We start from the raw sequence: 15,242 nt of genomic DNA, 5'->3' as shown, positions 1-15,242 counted from the left end.
GAAAAATATTTTCCCACGGTGGTTTTATGGAGACCCCCGCTCCCAGAGCAGGCTCGATCGAACTTAGCCCTATTAAGGCAAAGTTCAGCGAAAAATATTTTCCCACGGTGGCTTTTAGGAGACCCCCGCTCCCAGAGCAGGCTCGATCGAACTTAGCCCTATTAAGGTAAAGTTCAGCGAAAAATATTTTCCCACGGTGGTTTTATGGAGACCCCCGCTCCCAGAGCAGGCTCGATCGAACTTAGCCCTATTAAGGCAAAGTTCAGCGAAAAATATTTTCCCACGGTGGCTTTTAGGAGACCCCCGCTCCCAGAGCAGGCTCGATCGAACTTAGCCCTATTAAGGCAAAGTTCAGCGAAAAATATTTTCCCACGGTGGTTTTATGGAGACCCCCGCTCCCAGAGCAGGCTCGATCGAACTTAGCCCTATTAAGGTAAAGTTCAGCGAAAAATATTTTCCCACGGTGGCTTTTATGGAGACCCCCGCTCCCAGAGCAGGCTCGATCGAACTTAGCCCTATTAAGGCAAAGTTCAGCGAAAAATATTTTCCCACGATGGCTTTTATGGAGACCCCCGCTCCCAGAGCAGGCTCGATCGAACTTAGCCCTATTAAGGCAAAGTTCAGCGAAAAATATTTTCCCACGGTGGCTTTTATGGAGACCCCCGCTCCCAGAGCAGGCTCGATCGAACTTAGCCCTATTAAGGCAAAGTTCAGCGAAAAATATTTTCCCACGGTGGTTTTATGGAGACCCCCGCTCCCAGAGCAGGCTCGATCGAACTTAGCCCTATTAAGGCAAAGTTCAGCGAAAAATATTTTCCCACGGTGGCTTTTAGGAGACCCCCGCTCCCAGAGCAGGCTCGATCGAACTTAGCCCTATTAAGGCAAAGTTCAGCGAAAAATATTTTCCCACGGTGGCTTTTATGGAGACCCCCGCTCCCAGAGCAGGCTCGATCGAACTTAGCCCTATTAAGGCAAAGTTCAGCGAAAAATATTTTCCCACGGTGGCTTTTAGGAGACCCCCGCTCCCAGAGCAGGCTCGATCGAACTTAGCCCTATTAAGGCAAAGTTCAGCGAAAAATATTTTCCCACGGTGGCTTTTAGGAGACCCCCGCTCCCAGAGCAGGCTCGATCGAACTTAGCCCTATTAAGGCAAAGTTCAGCGAAAAATATTTTCCCACGGTGGCTTTTAGGAGACCCCCGCTCCCAGAGCAGGCTCGATCGAACTTAGCCCTATTAAGGCAAAGTTCAGCGAAAAATATTTTCCCACGGTGGCTTTTAGGAGACCCCCGCTCCCAGAGCAGGCTCGATCGAACTTAGCCCTATTAAGGTAAAGTTCAGCGAAAAATATTTTCCCACGGTGGCTTTTAGGAGACCCCCGCTCCCAGAGCAGGCTCGATCGAACTTAGCCCTATTAAGGCAAAGTTCAGCGAAAAATATTTTCCCACGGTGGCTTTTAGGAGACCCCCGCTCCCAGAGCAGGCTCGATCGAACTTAGCCCTATTAAGGCAAAGTTCAGCGAAAAATATTTTCCCACGGTGGCTTTTAGGAGACCCCCGCTCCCAGAGCAGGCTCGATCGAACTTAGCCCTATTAAGGCAAAGTTCAGCGAAAAATATTTTCCCACGGTGGCTTTTAGGAGACCCCCGCTCCCAGAGCAGGCTCGATCGAACTTAGCCCTATTAAGGCAAAGTTCAGCGAAAAATATTTTCCCACGGTGGTTTTATGGAGACCCCCGCTCCCAGAGCAGGCTCGATCGAACTTAGCCCTATTAAGGCAAAGTTCAGCGAAAAATATTTTCCCACGGTGGCTTTTAGGAGACCCCCGCTCCCAGAGCAGGCTCGATCGAACTTAGCCCTATTAAGGCAAAGTTCAGCGAAAAATATTTTCCCACGGTGGCTTTTATGGAGACCCCCGCTCCCAGAGCAGGCTCGATCGAACTTAGCCCTATTAAGGCAAAGTTCAGCGAAAAATATTTTCCCACGGTGGCTTTTAGGAGACCCCCGCTCCCAGAGCAGGCTCGATCGAACTTAGCCCTATTAAGGCAAAGTTCAGCGAAAAATATTTTCCCACGGTGGCTTTTAGGAGACCCCCGCTCCCAGAGCAGGCTCGATCGAACTTAGCCCTATTAAGGCAAAGTTCAGCGAAAAATATTTTCCCACGGTGGCTTTTAGGAGACCCCCGCTCCCAGAGCAGGCTCGATCGAACTTAGCCCTATTAAGGCAAAGTTCAGCGAAAAATATTTTCCCACGGTGGCTTTTAGGAGACCCCCGCTCCCAGAGCAGGCTCGATCGAACTTAGCCCTATTAAGGTAAAGTTCAGCGAAAAATATTTTCCCACGGTGGCTTTTAGGAGACCCCCGCTCCCAGAGCAGGCTCGATCGAACTTAGCCCTATTAAGGCAAAGTTCAGCGAAAAATATTTTCCCACGGTGGCTTTTAGGAGACCCCCGCTCCCAGAGCAGGCTCGATCGAACTTAGCCCTATTAAGGCAAAGTTCAGCGAAAAATATTTTCCCACGGTGGCTTTTAGGAGACCCCCGCTCCCAGAGCAGGCTCGATCGAACTTAGCCCTATTAAGGCAAAGTTCAGCGAAAAATATTTTCCCACGGTGGCTTTTAGGAGACCCCCGCTCCCAGAGCAGGCTCGATCGAACTTAGCCCTATTAAGGCAAAGTTCAGCGAAAAATATTTTCCCACGGTGGCTTTTAGGAGACCCCCGCTCCCAGAGCAGGCTCGATCGAACTTAGCCCTATTAAGGCAAAGTTCAGCGAAAAATATTTTCCCACGGTGGCTTTTAGGAGACCCCCGCTCCCAGAGCAGGCTCGATCGAACTTAGCCCTATTAAGGCAAAGTTCAGCGAAAAATATTTTCCCACGGTGGCTTTTAGGAGACCCCCGCTCCCAGAGCAGGCTCGATCGAACTTAGCCCTATTAAGGCAAAGTTCAGCGAAAAATATTTTCCCACGGTGGCTTTTAGGAGACCCCCGCTCCCAGAGCAGGCTCGATCGAACTTAGCCCTATTAAGGCAAAGTTCAGCGAAAAATATTTTCCCACGGTGGCTTTTAGGAGACCCCCGCTCCCAGAGCAGGCTCGATCGAACTTAGCCCTATTAAGGCAAAGTTCAGCGAAAAATATTTTCCCACGGTGGCTTTTAGGAGACCCCCGCTCCCAGAGCAGGCTCGATCGAACTTAGCCCTATTAAGGTAAAGTTCAGCGAAAAATATTTTCCCACGGTGGCTTTTAGGAGACCCCCGCTCCCAGAGCAGGCTCGATCGAACTTAGCCCTATTAAGGCAAAGTTCAGCGAAAAATATTTTCCCACGGTGGTTTTATGGAGACCCCCGCTCCCAGAGCAGGCTCGATCGAACTTAGCCCTATTAAGGCAAAGTTCAGCGAAAAATATTTTCCCACGGTGGCTTTTAGGAGACCCCCGCTCCCAGAGCAGGCTCGATCGAACTTAGCCCTATTAAGGCAAAGTTCAGCGAAAAATATTTTCCCACGGTGGTTTTATGGAGACCCCCGCTCCCAGAGCAGGCTCGATCGAACTTAGCCCTATTAAGGCAAAGTTCAGCGAAAAATATTTTCCCACGGTGGTTTTATGGAGACCCCCGCTCCCAGAGCAGGCTCGATCGAACTTAGCCCTATTAAGGCAAAGTTCAGCGAAAAATATTTTCCCACGGTGGCTTTTAGGAGACCCCCGCTCCCAGAGCAGGCTCGATCGAACTTAGCCCTATTAAGGTAAAGTTCAGCGAAAAATATTTTCCCACGGTGGTTTTATGGAGACCCCCGCTCCCAGAGCAGGCTCGATCGAACTTAGCCCTATTAAGGCAAAGTTCAGCGAAAAATATTTTCCCACGGTGGCTTTTAGGAGACCCCCGCTCCCAGAGCAGGCTCGATCGAACTTAGCCCTATTAAGGTAAAGTTCAGCGAAAAATATTTTCCCACGGTGGTTTTATGGAGACCCCCGCTCCCAGAGCAGGCTCGATCGAACTTAGCCCTATTAAGGCAAAGTTCAGCGAAAAATATTTTCCCACGGTGGCTTTTAGGAGACCCCCGCTCCCAGAGCAGGCTCGATCGAACTTAGCCCTATTAAGGCAAAGTTCAGCGAAAAATATTTTCCGACGGTGGCTTTTAGGAGACCCCCGCTCCCAGAGCAGGCTCGATCGAACTTAGCCCTATTAAGGTAAAGTTCAGCGAAAAATATTTTCCCACGGTGGTTTTATGGAGACCCCCGCTCCCAGAGCAGGCTCGATCGAACTTAGCCCTATTAAGGCAAAGTTCAGCGAAAAATATTTTCCCACGGTGGCTTTTAGGAGACCCCCGCTCCCAGAGCAGGCTCGATCGAACTTAGCCCTATTAAGGTAAAGTTCAGCGAAAAATATTTTCCCACGGTGGTTTTATGGAGACCCCCGCTCCCAGAGCAGGCTCGATCGAACTTAGCCCTATTAAGGCAAAGTTCAGCGAAAAATATTTTCCCACGGTGGCTTTTAGGAGACCCCCGCTCCCAGAGCAGGCTCGATCGAACTTAGCCCTATTAAGGCAAAGTTCAGCGAAAAATATTTTCCCACGGTGGTTTTATGGAGACCCCCGCTCCCAGAGCAGGCTCGATCGAACTTAGCCCTATTAAGGCAAAGTTCAGCGAAAAATATTTTCCCACGGTGGCTTTTAGGAGACCCCCGCTCCCAGAGCAGGCTCGATCGAACTTAGCCCTATTAAGGTAAAGTTCAGCGAAAAATATTTTCCCACGGTGGTTTTATGGAGACCCCCGCTCCCAGAGCAGGCTCGATCGAACTTAGCCCTATTAAGGCAAAGTTCAGCGAAAAATATTTTCCCACGGTGGCTTTTAGGAGACCCCCGCTCCCAGAGCAGGCTCGATCGAACTTAGCCCTATTAAGGCAAAGTTCAGCGAAAAATATTTTCCCACGGTGGTTTTATGGAGACCCCCGCTCCCAGAGCAGGCTCGATCGAACTTAGCCCTATTAAGGCAAAGTTCAGCGAAAAATATTTTCCCACGGTGGCTTTTAGGAGACCCCCGCTCCCAGAGCAGGCTCGATCGAACTTAGCCCTATTAAGGCAAAGTTCAGCGAAAAATATTTTCCCACGGTGGTTTTATGGAGACCCCCGCTCCCAGAGCAGGCTCGATCGAACTTAGCCCTATTAAGGCAAAGTTCAGCGAAAAATATTTTCCCACGGTGGCTTTTAGGAGACCCCCGCTCCCAGAGCAGGCTCGATCGAACTTAGCCCTATTAAGGCAAAGTTCAGCGAAAAATATTTTCCCACGGTGGCTTTTAGGAGACCCCCGCTCCCAGAGCAGGCTCGATCGAACTTAGCCCTATTAAGGCAAAGTTCAGCGAAAAATATTTTCCCACGGTGGTTTTATGGAGACCCCCGCTCCCAGAGCAGGCTCGATCGAACTTAGCCCTATTAAGGCAAAGTTCAGCGAAAAATATTTTCCCACGGTGGCTTTTAGGAGACCCCCGCTCCCAGAGCAGGCTCGATCGAACTTAGCCCTATTAAGGCAAAGTTCAGCGAAAAATATTTTCCCACGGTGGTTTTATGGAGACCCCCGCTCCCAGAGCAGGCTCGATCGAACTTAGCCCTATTAAGGCAAAGTTCAGCGAAAAATATTTTCCCACGGTGGCTTTTAGGAGACCCCCGCTCCCAGAGCAGGCTCGATCGAACTTAGCCCTATTAAGGCAAAGTTCAGCGAAAAATATTTTCCCACGGTGGCTTTTAGGAGACCCCCGCTCCCAGAGCAGGCTCGATCGAACTTAGCCCTATTAAGGCAAAGTTCAGCGAAAAATATTTTCCCACGGTGGCTTTTAGGAGACCCCCGCTCCCAGAGCAGGCTCGATCGAACTTAGCCCTATTAAGGTAAAGTTCAGCGAAAAATATTTTCCCACGGTGGCTTTTAGGAGACCCCCGCTCCCAGAGCAGGCTCGATCGAACTTAGCCCTATTAAGGCAAAGTTCAGCGAAAAATATTTTCCCACGGTGGTTTTATGGAGACCCCCGCTCCCAGAGCAGGCTCGATCGAACTTAGCCCTATTAAGGCAAAGTTCAGCGAAAAATATTTTCCCACGGTGGCTTTTAGGAGACCCCCGCTCCCAGAGCAGGCTCGATCGAACTTAGCCCTATTAAGGCAAAGTTCAGCGAAAAATATTTTCCCACGGTGGTTTTATGGAGACCCCCGCTCCCAGAGCAGGCTCGATCGAACTTAGCCCTATTAAGGCAAAGTTCAGCGAAAAATATTTTCCCACGGTGGTTTTATGGAGAAGCCCGCTCCCAGAGCAGGCTCGATCGAACTTAGCCCTATTAAGGCAAAGTTCAGCGAAAAATATTTTCCCACGGTGGCTTTTAGGAGACCCCCGCTCCCAGAGCAGGCTCGATCGAACTTAGCCCTATTAAGGCAAAGTTCAGCGAAAAATATTTTCCCACGGTGGCTTTTAGGAGACCCCCGCTCCCAGAGCAGGCTCGATCGAACTTAGCCCTATTAAGGTAAAGTTCAGCGAAAAATATTTTCCCACGGTGGCTTTTAGGAGACCCCCGCTCCCAGAGCAGGCTCGATCGAACTTAGCCCTATTAAGGCAAAGTTCAGCGAAAAATATTTTCCCACGGTGGTTTTATGGAGACCCCCGCTCCCAGAGCAGGCTCGATCGAACTTAGCCCTATTAAGGCAAAGTTCAGCGAAAAATATTTTCCCACGGTGGCTTTTAGGAGACCCCCGCTCCCAGAGCAGGCTCGATCGAACTTAGCCCTATTAAGGCAAAGTTCAGCGAAAAATATTTTCCCACGGTGGCTTTTAGGAGACCCCCGCTCCCAGAGCAGGCTCGATCGAACTTAGCCCTATTAAGGCAAAGTTCAGCGAAAAATATTTTCCCACGGTGGCTTTTAGGAGACCCCCGCTCCCAGAGCAGGCTCGATCGAACTTAGCCCTATTAAGGCAAAGTTCAGCGAAAAATATTTTCCCACGGTGGCTTTTAGGAGACCCCCGCTCCCAGAGCAGGCTCGATCGAACTTAGCCCTATTAAGGCAAAGTTCAGCGAAAAATATTTTCCCACGGTGGCTTTTAGGAGACCCCCGCTCCCAGAGCAGGCTCGATCGAACTTAGCCCTATTAAGGTAAAGTTCAGCGAAAAATATTTTCCCACGGTGGCTTTTAGGAGACCCCCGCTCCCAGAGCAGGCTCGATCGAACTTAGCCCTATTAAGGCAAAGTTCAGCGAAAAATATTTTCCCACGGTGGTTTTATGGAGACCCCCGCTCCCAGAGCAGGCTCGATCGAACTTAGCCCTATTAAGGCAAAGTTCAGCGAAAAATATTTTCCCACGGTGGCTTTTAGGAGACCCCCGCTCCCAGAGCAGGCTCGATCGAACTTAGCCCTATTAAGGCAAAGTTCAGCGAAAAATATTTTCCCACGGTGGCTTTTAGGAGACCCCCGCTCCCAGAGCAGGCTCGATCGAACTTAGCCCTATTAAGGCAAAGTTCAGCGAAAAATATTTTCCCACGGTGGTTTTATGGAGACCCCCGCTCCCAGAGCAGGCTCGATCGAACTTAGCCCTATTAAGGCAAAGTTCAGCGAAAAATATTTTCCCACGGTGGTTTTATGGAGAAGCCCGCTCCCAGAGCAGGCTCGATCGAACTTAGCCCTATTAAGGCAAAGTTCAGCGAAAAATATTTTCCCACGGTGGCTTTTAGGAGACCCCCGCTCCCAGAGCAGGCTCGATCGAACTTAGCCCTATTAAGGCAAAGTTCAGCGAAAAATATTTTCCCACGGTGGCTTTTAGGAGACCCCCGCTCCCAGAGCAGGCTCGATCGAACTTAGCCCTATTAAGGTAAAGTTCAGCGAAAAATATTTTCCCACGGTGGCTTTTAGGAGACCCCCGCTCCCAGAGCAGGCTCGATCGAACTTAGCCCTATTAAGGCAAAGTTCAGCGAAAAATATTTTCCCACGGTGGTTTTATGGAGACCCCCGCTCCCAGAGCAGGCTCGATCGAACTTAGCCCTATTAAGGCAAAGTTCAGCGAAAAATATTTTCCCACGGTGGCTTTTAGGAGACCCCCGCTCCCAGAGCAGGCTCGATCGAACTTAGCCCTATTAAGGCAAAGTTCAGCGAAAAATATTTTCCCACGGTGGTTTTATGGAGACCCCCGCTCCCAGAGCAGGCTCGATCGAACTTAGCCCTATTAAGGCAAAGTTCAGCGAAAAATATTTTCCCACGGTGGTTTTATGGAGAAGCCCGCTCCCAGAGCAGGCTCGATCGAACTTAGCCCTATTAAGGCAAAGTTCAGCGAAAAATATTTTCCCACGGTGGCTTTTAGGAGACCCCCGCTCCCAGAGCAGGCTCGATCGAACTTAGCCCTATTAAGGCAAAGTTCAGCGAAAAATATTTTCCCACGGTGGCTTTTAGGAGACCCCCGCTCCCAGAGCAGGCTCGATCGAACTTAGCCCTATTAAGGTAAAGTTCAGCGAAAAATATTTTCCCACGGTGGCTTTTAGGAGACCCCCGCTCCCAGAGCAGGCTCGATCGAACTTAGCCCTATTAAGGCAAAGTTCAGCGAAAAATATTTTCCCACGGTGGTTTTATGGAGACCCCCGCTCCCAGAGCAGGCTCGATCGAACTTAGCCCTATTAAGGCAAAGTTCAGCGAAAAATATTTTCCCACGGTGGCTTTTAGGAGACCCCCGCTCCCAGAGCAGGCTCGATCGAACTTAGCCCTATTAAGGCAAAGTTCAGCGAAAAATATTTTCCCACGGTGGCTTTTAGGAGACCCCCGCTCCCAGAGCAGGCTCGATCGAACTTAGCCCTATTAAGGCAAAGTTCAGCGAAAAATATTTTCCCACGGTGGCTTTTAGGAGACCCCCGCTCCCAGAGCAGGCTCGATCGAACTTAGCCCTATTAAGGCAAAGTTCAGCGAAAAATATTTTCCCACGGTGGCTTTTAGGAGACCCCCGCTCCCAGAGCAGGCTCGATCGAACTTAGCCCTATTAAGGTAAAGTTCAGCGAAAAATATTTTCCCACGGTGGCTTTTAGGAGACCCCCGCTCCCAGAGCAGGCTCGATCGAACTTAGCCCTATTAAGGCAAAGTTCAGCGAAAAATATTTTCCCACGGTGGTTTTATGGAGACCCCCGCTCCCAGAGCAGGCTCGATCGAACTTAGCCCTATTAAGGCAAAGTTCAGCGAAAAATATTTTCCCACGGTGGCTTTTAGGAGACCCCCGCTCCCAGAGCAGGCTCGATCGAACTTAGCCCTATTAAGGCAAAGTTCAGCGAAAAATATTTTCCCACGGTGGCTTTTAGGAGACCCCCGCTCCCAGAGCAGGCTCGATCGAACTTAGCCCTATTAAGGCAAAGTTCAGCGAAAAATATTTTCCCACGGTGGCTTTTAGGAGACCCCCGCTCCCAGAGCAGGCTCGATCGAACTTAGCCCTATTAAGGCAAAGTTCAGCGAAAAATATTTTCCCACGGTGGCTTTTAGGAGACCCCCGCTCCCAGAGCAGGCTCGATCGAACTTAGCCCTATTAAGGTAAAGTTCAGCGAAAAATATTTTCCCACGGTGGCTTTTAGGAGACCCCCGCTCCCAGAGCAGGCTCGATCGAACTTAGCCCTATTAAGGCAAAGTTCAGCGAAAAATATTTTCCCACGGTGGTTTTATGGAGACCCCCGCTCCCAGAGCAGGCTCGATCGAACTTAGCCCTATTAAGGTAAAGTTCAGCGAAAAATATTTTCCCACGGTGGCTTTTAGGAGACCCCCGCTCCCAGAGCAGGCTCGATCGAACTTAGCCCTATTAAGGCAAAGTTCAGCGAAAAATATTTTCCCACGGTGGCTTTTAGGAGACCCCCGCTCCCAGAGCAGGCTCGATCGAACTTAGCCCTATTAAGGCAAAGTTCAGCGAAAAATATTTTCCCACGGTGGCTTTTAGGAGACCCCCGCTCCCAGAGCAGGCTCGATCGAACTTAGCCCTATTAAGGCAAAGTTCAGCGAAAAATATTTTCCCACGGTGGCTTTTAGGAGACCCCCGCTCCCAGAGCAGGCTCGATCGAACTTAGCCCTATTAAGGTAAAGTTCAGCGAAAAATATTTTCCCACGGTGGCTTTTAGGAGACCCCCGCTCCCAGAGCAGGCTCGATCGAACTTAGCCCTATTAAGGCAAAGTTCAGCGAAAAATATTTTCCCACGGTGGTTTTATGGAGACCCCCGCTCCCAGAGCAGGCTCGATCGAACTTAGCCCTATTAAGGCAAAGTTCAGCGAAAAATATTTTCCCACGGTGGTTTTATGGAGACCCCCGCTCCCAGAGCAGGCTCGATCGAACTTAGCCCTATTAAGGCAAAGTTCAGCGAAAAATATTTTCCCACGGTGGCTTTTAGGAGACCCCCGCTCCCAGAGCAGGCTCGATCGAACTTAGCCCTATTAAGGTAAAGTTCAGCGAAAAATATTTTCCCACGGTGGTTTTATGGAGACCCCCGCTCCCAGAGCAGGCTCGATCGAACTTAGCCCTATTAAGGCAAAGTTCAGCGAAAAATATTTTCCCACGGTGGTTTTATGGAGACCCCCGCTCCCAGAGCAGGCTCGATCGAACTTAGCCCTATTAAGGCAAAGTTCAGCGAAAAATATTTTCCCACGGTGGTTTTATGGAGACCCCCGCTCCCAGAGCAGGCTCGATCGAACTTAGCCCTATTAAGGCAAAGTTCAGCGAAAAATATTTTCCCACGGTGGTTTTATGGAGACCCCCGCTCCCAGAGCAGGCTCGATCGAACTTAGCCCTATTAAGGCAAAGTTCAGCGAAAAATATTTTCCCACGGTGGCTTTTAGGAGACCCCCGCTCCCAGAGCAGGCTCGATCGAACTTAGCCCTATTAAGGTAAAGTTCAGCGAAAAATATTTTCCCACGGTGGTTTTATGGAGACCCCCGCTCCCAGAGCAGGCTCGATCGAACTTAGCCCTATTAAGGCAAAGTTCAGCGAAAAATATTTTCCCACGGTGGCTTTTAGGAGACCCCCGCTCCCAGAGCAGGCTCGATCGAACTTAGCCCTATTAAGGTAAAGTTCAGCGAAAAATATTTTCCCACGGTGGCTTTTAGGAGACCCCCGCTCCCAGAGCAGGCTCGATCGAACTTAGCCCTATTAAGGTAAAGTTCAGCGAAAAATATTTTCCCACGGTGGTTTTATGGAGACCCCCGCTCCCAGAGCAGGCTCGATCGAACTTAGCCCTATTAAGGCAAAGTTCAGCGAAAAATATTTTCCCACGGTGGCTTTTAGGAGACCCCCGCTCCCAGAGCAGGCTCGATCGAACTTAGCCCTATTAAGGCAAAGTTCAGCGAAAAATATTTTCCCACGGTGGCTTTTAGGAGACCCCCGCTCCCAGAGCAGGCTCGATCGAACTTAGCCCTATTAAGGCAAAGTTCAGCGAAAAATATTTTCCCACGGTGGCTTTTAGGAGACCCCCGCTCCCAGAGCAGGCTCGATCGAACTTAGCCCTATTAAGGTAAAGTTCAGCGAAAAATATTTTCCCACGGTGGTTTTATGGAGACCCCCGCTCCCAGAGCAGGCTCGATCGAACTTAGCCCTATTAAGGTAAAGTTCAGCGAAAAATATTTTCCCACGGTGGTTTTATGGAGACCCCCGCTCCCAGAGCAGGCTCGATCGAACTTAGCCCTATTAAGGTAAAGTTCAGCGAAAAATATTTTCCCACGGTGGTTTTATGGAGACCCCCGCTCCCAGAGCAGGCTCGATCGAACTTAGCCCTATTAAGGCAAAGTTCAGCGAAAAATATTTTCCCACGGTGGTTTTATGGAGACCCCCGCTCCCAGAGCAGGCTCGATCGAACTTAGCCCTATTAAGGCAAAGTTCAGCGAAAAATATTTTCCCACGGTGGCTTTTAGGAGACCCCCGCTCCCAGAGCAGGCTCGATCGAACTTAGCCCTATTAAGGTAAAGTTCAGCGAAAAATATTTTCCCACGGTGGTTTTATGGAGACCCCCGCTCCCAGAGCAGGCTCGATCGAACTTAGCCCTATTAAGGCAAAGTTCAGCGAAAAATATTTTCCCACGGTGGCTTTTAGGAGACCCCCGCTCCCAGAGCAGGCTCGATCGAACTTAGCCCTATTAAGGCAAAGTTCAGCGAAAAATATTTTCCCACGGTGGCTTTTAGGAGACCCCCGCTCCCAGAGCAGGCTCGATCGAACTTAGCCCTATTAAGGCAAAGTTCAGCGAAAAATATTTTCCCACGGTGGCTTTTAGGAGACCCCCGCTCCCAGAGCAGGCTCGATCGAACTTAGCCCTATTAAGGTAAAGTTCAGCGAAAAATATTTTCCCACGGTGGTTTTATGGAGACCCCCGCTCCCAGAGCAGGCTCGATCGAACTTAGCCCTATTAAGGCAAAGTTCAGCGAAAAATATTTTCCCACGGTGGTTTTATGGAGACCCCCGCTCCCAGAGCAGGCTCGATCGAACTTAGCCCTATTAAGGCAAAGTTCAGCGAAAAATATTTTCCCACGGTGGTTTTATGGAGACCCCCGCTCCCAGAGCAGGCTCGATCGAACTTAGCCCTATTAAGGCAAAGTTCAGCGAAAAATATTTTCCCACGGTGGCTTTTAGGAGACCCCCGCTCCCAGAGCAGGCTCGATCGAACTTAGCCCTATTAAGGCAAAGTTCAGCGAAAAATATTTTCCCACGGTGGTTTTATGGAGACCCCCGCTCCCAGAGCAGGCTCGATCGAACTTAGCCCTATTAAGGCAAAGTTCAGCGAAAAATATTTTCCCACGGTGGTTTTATGGAGACCCCCGCTCCCAGAGCAGGCTCGATCGAACTTAGCCCTATTAAGGTAAAGTTCAGCGAAAAATATTTTCCCACGGTGGTTTTATGGAGACCCCCGCTCCCAGAGCAGGCTCGATCGAACTTAGCCCTATTAAGGCAAAGTTCAGCGAAAAATATTTTCCCACGGTGGTTTTATGGAGACCCCCGCTCCCAGAGCAGGCTCGATCGAACTTAGCCCTATTAAGGCAAAGTTCAGCGAAAAATATTTTCCCACGGTGGCTTTTAGGAGACCCCCGCTCCCAGAGCAGGCTCGATCGAACTTAGCCCTATTAAGGCAAAGTTCAGCGAAAAATATTTTCCCACGGTGGTTTTATGGAGACCCCGCTCCCAGAGCAGGCTCGATCGAACTTAGCCCTATTAAGGCAAAGTTCAGCGAAAAATATTTTCCCACGGTGGCTTTTAGGAGACCCCCGCTCCCAGAGCAGGCTCGATCGAACTTAGCCCTATTAAGGCAAAGTTCAGCGAAAAATATTTTCCACGGTGGCTTTTAGGAGACCCCCGCTCCCAGAGCAGGCTCGATCGAACTTAGCCCTATTAAGGTAAAGTTCAGCGAAAAATATTTTCCCACGGTGGTTTTATGGAGACCCCCGCTCCCAGAGCAGGCTCGATCGAACTTAGCCCTATTAAGGCAAAGTTCAGCGAAAAATATTTTCCCACGGTGGTTTTATGGAGACCCCCGCTCCCAGAGCAGGCTCGATCGAACTTAGCCCTATTAAGGCAAAGTTCAGCGAAAAATATTTTCCCACGGTGGCTTTTAGGAGACCCCCGCTCCCAGAGCAGGCTCGATCGAACTTAGCCCTATTAAGGTAAAGTTCAGCGAAAAATATTTTCCCACGGTGGCTTTTAGGAGACCCCCGCTCCCAGAGCAGGCTCGATCGAACTTAGCCCTATTAAGGCAAAGTTCAGCGAAAAATATTTTCCCACGGTGGCTTTTAGGAGACCCCCGCTCCCAGAGCAGGCTCGATCGAACTTAGCCCTATTAAGGGCAAAGTTCAGCGAAAAATATTTTCCCACGGTGGTTTTATGGAGACCCCCGCTCCCAGAGCAGGCTCGATCGAACTTAGCCCCTATTAAGGCAAAGTTCAGCGAAAATATTTTCCCACGGTGGGCTTTTAGGAGACCCCCGCTCCCAGAGCAGGCTCGATCGAACTTAGCCCTATTAAGGTAAAGTTCAGCGAAAAATATTTTCCCACGGTGGTTTTATGGAGACCCCCGCTCCCAGAGCAGGCTCGATCGAACTTAGCCCTATTAAGGCAAAGTTCAGCGAAAAATATTTTCCCACGGTGGTTTTATGGAGACCCCCGCTCCCAGAGCAGGCTCGATCGAACTTAGCCCTATTAAGGCAAAGTTCAGCGAAAAAATATTTTCCCACGGTGGCTTTTAGGAGACCCCCGCTCCCAGAGCAGGCTCGATCGAACTTAGCCCTATTAAGGCAAAGTTCAGCGAAAAATATTTTCCCACGGTGGTTTTATGGAGACCCCCGCTCCCAGAGCAGGCTCGATCGAACTTAGCCCTATTAAGGCAAAGTTCAGCGAAAAATATTTTCCCACGGTGGCTTTTAGGAGACCCCCGCTCCCAGAGCAGGCTCGATCGAACTTAGCCCTATTAAGGTAAAGTTCAGCGAAAAATATTTTCCCACGGTGGTTTTATGGAGACCCCCGCTCCCAGAGCAGGCTCGATCGAACTTAGCCCTATTAAGGCAAAGTTCAGCGAAAAATATTTTCCCACGGTGGTTTTATGGAGACCCCCGCTCCCAGAGCAGGCTCGATCGAACTTAGCCCTATTAAGGCAAAGTTCAGCGAAAAATATTTTCCCACGGTGGCTTTTAGGAGACCCCCGCTCCCAGAGCAGGCTCGATCGAACTTAGCCCTATTAAGGCAAAGTTCAGCGAAAAATATTTTCCCACGGTGGCTTTTAGGAGACCCCCGCTCCCAGAGCAGGCTCGATCGAACTTAGCCCTATTAAGGTAAAGTTCAGCGAAAAATATTTTCCCACGGTGGTTTTATGGAGACCCCCGCTCCCAGAGCAGGCTCGATCGAACTTAGCCCTATTAAGGCAAAGTTCAGCGAAAAATATTTTCCCACGGTGGTTTTATGGAGACCCCCGCTCCCAGAGCAGGCTCGATCGAACTTAGCCCTATTAAGGCAAAGTTCAGCGAAAAATATTTTCCCACGGTGGTTTATGGAGACCCCCGCTCCCAGAGCAGGCTCGATCGAACTTAGCCCTATTAAGGCAAAGTTCAGCGAAAAATATTTTCCCACGGTGGCTTTTAGGAGACCCCCGCTCCCAGAGCAGGCTCGATCGAACTTAGCCCTATTAAGGCAAAGTTCAGCGAAAAATATTTCCCACGGTGGCTTTTAGGAGACCCCCGCTCCCAGAGCAGGCTCGATCGAACTTAGCCCTATTAAGGTAAAGTTCAGCGAAAAATATTTTCCCACGG

Source organism: Ixodes scapularis, unplaced genomic scaffold, assembly GCF_016920785.2.
Source record: "Ixodes scapularis isolate PalLabHiFi unplaced genomic scaffold, ASM1692078v2 PGA_scaffold13__105_contigs__length_92229423, whole genome shotgun sequence".
Lineage (NCBI taxonomy): Eukaryota > Metazoa > Arthropoda > Arachnida > Ixodida > Ixodidae > Ixodes > Ixodes scapularis.
The sequence above is the reverse complement of the archived record's forward strand: the minus strand, read 5'-3'. Positions refer to the sequence as shown.